Source organism: Neoarius graeffei, chromosome 14 (assembly GCF_027579695.1).
Source record: "Neoarius graeffei isolate fNeoGra1 chromosome 14, fNeoGra1.pri, whole genome shotgun sequence".
NCBI lineage: Eukaryota > Metazoa > Chordata > Actinopteri > Siluriformes > Ariidae > Neoarius > Neoarius graeffei.
This window is the reverse complement of record NC_083582.1, coordinates 25,612,384-25,618,587: the sequence shown is the minus strand read 5'-3', so window position 1 is coordinate 25,618,587 and position 6,204 is coordinate 25,612,384.

Below are 6,204 nucleotides of genomic sequence, written 5' to 3'. Positions count from 1 at the left end.
ATAGCAATATGTCATATTTAGCAAAATTACTCGTGTCATTTAGAAAAAGTGCTTTTTTGACCACAGGTAGCTCCAAAAGGGATGCACTTAAATCATTTTTTATACCATAAAACAAAGATTTGGTTCCATATCATTGGAAACATAGTTAAGTTTTAATGTTGAATGCCAGTAAGTTTTAAGACTATTTTGATCAAATTAGTATGTAATTGTGTCAAACACATGTCCTCGTCGAGACAGCTAATTTTTCAATATAAAATAACATATCTAAAATGATTATTTTCATCCTAAAATGTGGTCAAGATATTGGGACATAAATATTAGAGACAACTAACACAAAGCTTACAGCCTTGGATTTAAAAGCACTATGGAAGTAGTGGATTCTGAATTGTCAAAAAAAAAAAGTCTTCTGGGGGCGGCACGGTGGTGTGGTGGTTAGCGCTGTCGCCTCACGGTAAGAAGGTCCGGGTTCGAGCCCCGTGGCCGGCGAGGGCCTTTCTGTGTGGAGTTTGCATGTTCTCCCTGTGTCCGTGTGGGTTTCCTCCAGGTGCTCTGGTTTCCCCCACAGTCCAAAGGCATGCAGGTTAGGTTAACTGGTGACTCTAAATTGTTGTCTGTATGTGTCAGCCCTGTGATGACCTGGCGACTTGTCCAAGGTGTACCCCGCCTTTTGCCCGTAGTCAGCTGGGATAGGCTCCAGCTTGCCTGCGACCCTGTAGAACAGGATAAAGCAGCTAGAGATAATGAAATGAAAATGTGCTCTCCGAGAATCACTTCATTTGTTTCTCCCATCTTATAGCAGATTACACAAAACTACCATACACATATGTAAAAAAATTACCTGAAATCTGTTCTTTAACTTGTCCTTCACTTAAAAACTGGTACAAGAACCAGTTTGAATCTATTTGAATTTTGGACCCCTGTGACACAAACTTTGTACCCTGATTGTAAAACAACCCTAAACGCTTTATTCGGTCATGATGGACCCAAACAGTGTTTGGCATGAAATACTGAACAATGTTCTTAACCCTTTGGAGAGTTGACCAGCTTTACTCACTCTGATTCCCGACTGTTTTCAGGACTAACTCAGCTACACTAACAACATTGTGTCACGTTGGTATGCATTATGAGGAACTGAGTGCTAAAACGGTCACTTCTCAGATGACAAGTATTGCAGTGATTACTGTTTCCCTGTGATATGGTATTTCTTAATAAAAACTGAACAGATGTTTTCTCAACTTGCTTTGTGCTTTTTCTTTCTCCTGGTGGGCGAGCTGGCTCCATCAAGAACATGTTACAGTAATCTGTAAGATGCGTCCTTGCATATAACTTTTGAATTAACATAATTGTATAATTTATTGATCTGGGAAAAAAAATACATATAAAAGGCTCACTGACCTTTATGCTAAAAAAAAGTCTGTTTGCAGATAAAAATGGCAAAGTATTTCATAATTTTTATATATATAAATAAACTTTTGCCATCAACAAACTAATATGGTTGCTCAGAATTTGGACACAAAGCCAGCACTAAAGAAATGATTATATAATTATATACATAACTAGTTTAAAAAAAAAAAGGTCACATCCAGCATTTCTCTCTTCATTGGGCCAAATATTCAGAATCCATCATGTTTCTGCAGCACCTCAGTTATTATCGTTGCTTCACAGCTGCAGGACCCCTGTTTAATCCTGAGTTCAGTTTACTGTCTGTGTAGGTTTTCTCTGGTTTCATTACACATCCCAAAACATGCTGGGGGGGGGGGGGGCATCATGGCTCAGGTGGATAAGGCGCCATACCATACATCCGGGGACCCGGGTTCGATTCCGACCCAAGATCATTTCCCGATCCCTCCCCGTCTCTCTCTCCCGCTCATTTCCTGTCTCTAGACTGTCCTATCCAATAAATGTGAAAAAAGCCCCCCCCCCAAAAAAATCTTTTCAAAACATGCTGGGAGGTGGACCGATGAGTCTGATCTGCCCCTCGGTGTGTGTAAGGTGCCCTGTGATAGACTGATGTCCTGTCCAGGGTGTATCCCTGCCTCATACCCAGTGTTCCTGGGACAGACTGTGGATTCACCTCTGCCCTGACCAGGATAAGCACTCACTGAAGATGGATGGATGAATATTGCTATGTCCTGCAGCTCAATTTAGCAGCTCGTATCTACTAGAAATGTCCCTTGCCCTAACACCCAGTGTTGAAAATGCCCTAACAAGGAGATCAGTACCCTAGAGGGATAATTTGGAGTGGTATTCAGTGAAGGATGGCTACAAGAAGCAGAAGCAGGGAGGGAAGATACAAGAAGCGGAAGCAGAATCAGAACCAAGGAGGGAAGATATAATTGAGTGCTGCACAATACCTATTCAAACAAGTGTTGCCAGGCAAAACAAACCTCACCCGGTAGCACTTATGATGAATACGAAGGAAGATATCGCAAAAAAAAAAAAATAGGCAGCCTATGGGTACATGTGGCTACTGCTTATAAATAAATGTTTTCTGATACCATGTCCATACAGTAAATATAGCATATATATTTACTCTGAGGCAGTAGCCACAAAAATGAAGCATAATCCAAAAATGAACAAATTAAAAATCGCAGGAGTAAAATATACCAAGTGTCTGTACTTTATATTATTCTACTCTTATAGTTTTCAAAACTGAAACCTCCGAACCGAGGCTGACATATACACTCATTGGCCATTTTAATTGGAACATGTGTATGCGCAATCCTTACACTTGCATCCTTACAGCACGATGACGTAGTGGCTAGCATCTCTATATGAGGCAGTAGACACAACAAAAACGATTTTGACCTTTTTGGTGACCTTGACCGGATGACCCTCAAAATGTTGGAGGTTCTATTTGAGACCAATGCCCATCTATCCTGAAAGTTTCATGAAGACTGATCCAGCAGTTTTCCCGTAATATCATTTACAATAAAACAAAGAAACCCGACCGAAAACAATACCTCACCCCGCTTACTCCGTAGCAGGTGAGGTAATAAAAATTTGGAAAATCACCAACTGAAGAAAGTTCAGAACTGGAAAGGAGATTAAAGATTGCAAACAAACTTCTACTGTCTCTTTCATCCTTGACCAGATACCCATGGTGGCTGTAATTCGACATTAAAGAACTTCGCGAGTACCATCCTTTGGAATATTTAATGGTCCTTCAAGCCAGATTTACAGTTGCCATGTTTAAGGAGCTCTTGGACTTTCCCTCACATAGAAATGGAGCGTGATGAACAAGTTGTGAGGCCTAAGCATCTCACACACCGTCCACTTTACCTTGAAGGCTAAAGTGTGGACTATTACCCCTCTTCTAGTTACCACCAGCAACGTTATGAGGGCCCTGCCAGGATGACACCCCTCCCCGCATTCATTGATGAAGGTGCTAAGAGGATAAATGTTCCTATTACTCCAGTAAGGGATAAAGAAGTCTTTGAGGCAATACAGGAGATAAGAAAATAGGCAACTTCAGGAAAATATGTTGCAGCTCACAGAAGTAGTTAGCAAACTTCAGCAAACATCTCCTCCCCAGGTTAGTGCACAATAAGCAACATCCTACAGAACACTAGCCAATCCAAAGGCAGAAGCTGAGTTACCAGCCTCCCTGCATCACTAGGAGTCAGAAGTATTACTTCAAGTTGATGGGCAACATAATAAGGAAGCTAAAGACGAACAGCTTGAAAGTGAAGAGCCCTCCTATTCAAAGCCTCTTTCTGATTTGAAGCCGGACCCCGGTGTTCAGTATATTGGCCAGAGATTAGACTCAATGTGTGTGCAGAATAGTGGACAGCCAGTTTATCAAAGCGTTCCACAACAGCCTACATGTGATAATGTCTCTCCAACTCATGGTTATTCAATGCAGTATCCAAGTCGCTACCCAGGCCTGACGGCTGAACAGTATGATCAAGAAAGGATATACAGGGGGCCAAAGCCTACAATTCCACACTTTGTGCATGATGACCTGAGGGAATTTTCAAGACTGAAAATAGCCTTGGGCAATCTTCTACCTGGTGATGCCACTGAGTGCTTTAAAGGAGATACACAGAACCTTTATTTTTAAATACATTTCTGAGTGGATAGTATCTCCATCCTTGACTCTTGTATGCTGCATAAATGGGAATAATAAAAAAAAAAAAAATATATATATATATATATATATATTTTTTTTTTTTTTTTTTTTGAGAGTTAAAATCAACTGTAAAGTTGGCATTCGAGCTGCCCTGCTGAGCCAGCCAGCCCTGAGTGTGTGATGTCACAGCAGGAACCGGTTTTAAGGCAGAGGCCTTTGACAGCTATAGACTAAAGTCATATAAATAAAAATTTATGGTGAAAGTAAGAAATACCATTACAGACTTGCTCAACTAAGACTGATTTGACTTGATCGTGGGTTGACGCTCATTAAAACAGGATAGGTGTCATAACTTATGCAACATACATGTACAGTACAGTGGTGCTTGAAAGTTTGTGAACCCTTTAGAATTTTGTATATTTCTGCATAAATATGACCTAAAACATCATCAGATTTTCACACAAGTCCTAAAAGTAGATAAAGAGAAGCCAGTTAAACAAATGAGACAAAAATATTATACTTGGTCATTTATTTTTCGAGGAAAATGATCCAATATTACATATCTGTGAGTGGCAAAAGTATGTGAACCTTTGCTTTCAGTATTTGGTGTGACCCCCTTGTGCAGCAATAACTGCAACTAAATGTTTCTGGTAACTGTTGGTCAGTCCTGCACACCGGCTTGGAGGAATTTTAGCCCGTTCCTCCGTACAGAACAGCTTCAACTCTGGGATGTTGGTGGGTTTCCTCACATGAACTGCTTGCTTCAGGTCCTTCCACAACATTTCGATTGGATTAAGGTCAGGACATTGACTTGGCCATTCCAAAACATTAACTTTATTCTTCTTTAACCATTCTTTGGTAAAACGACTTGTGTGCTTAGGGTCGTTGTCTTGCTGCATGACCCACCTTCACTTGAGATACAGTTCATGGACAGATGTCCTGACATTTTTCTTCAGAATTCGCTGGTATAATTCAGAATTCATTGTTCCATCAATGATGGCAAGCCGTCCTGGCCCAGATGCAGCAAAACAGGCCCAAACCATGATACTGCCATCACCATGTTTCACAGTTGGGATAAGGTTCTTATGCTGGAATGCAGTGTTTTCCTTTCTCCAAACATAATGCTTCTCATTTAAACCAAAAAGTTCTATTTTGGTCTCATCCATCCACAAAACATTTTTCCAATTGCCTTCTGGCTTGTCCACATGATCTTTAGCAAACTGCATATGGGCAGCAATGTTCTTTTGGGAGAGCAGTGGCTTTCTCCTTGCAACCCTGCCATGCACACCATTGTTGTTCAGTGTTCTCCTGATGGTGGACTCATGAACATTGACATTAGCCAATGTGAGAGAGGCCTTCAGTTGCTTAGAAGTTACCCTGGGGTCCTTTGTGACCTTGCCGACTATTACCCGCCTTGCTCTCGGAGTGATCTTTGTTGGTCGAGCACTCCTGGGGAGGGTAACAGTGGTCTCGAATGTCCTCCATTTGTACACAATCTGTCTGACTGTGGATTGGTGGAGTCCAAACTCTTTAGAGATGGTTTTGTAACCTTTTCCAGCCTGATGAGCATCAACAATGCTTTTCCTGAGGTCCTCAGAAATCTCCTTTGTTCGTGCCATCATACACTTCCACAAACGTGTTGTGAAGATCAGACTTTGATAGATCCCTGTTCTTGAAATAAAACAGGGTGCCCACTCACACCTGATTGTCATCCCATTGATTGAAAACACCTGACTCTAATTTCACCTTCAAATTAACTGCTAATCCTAGAGGTTCACATACTTTTGCCACTCACATATATGTAATATTGGATCATTTTCCTCAATAAATAAACAATCAAGTATCATATTTTTGTCTTATTTGTTTAACTGGGTTCTCTTTATCTACTTTTAGGACTTGTGTGAAAATCTGATGACGTTTTAGGTCATATTTATGCAGAAATATAGAAAATTCTAAAGGGTTCACAAACTTTCAAGCACCACTGTACATGCATGCATTTTCACTGATAAAACGTAAAAGGCTAATTAAATAAATCAGATGAACTGAGACAATCACATTCTGAAGCAAATTAAATAAATCTTATACCGGTAACTTAAATACACAAGAAGTTCCATGTATTAATCTAAATGCAG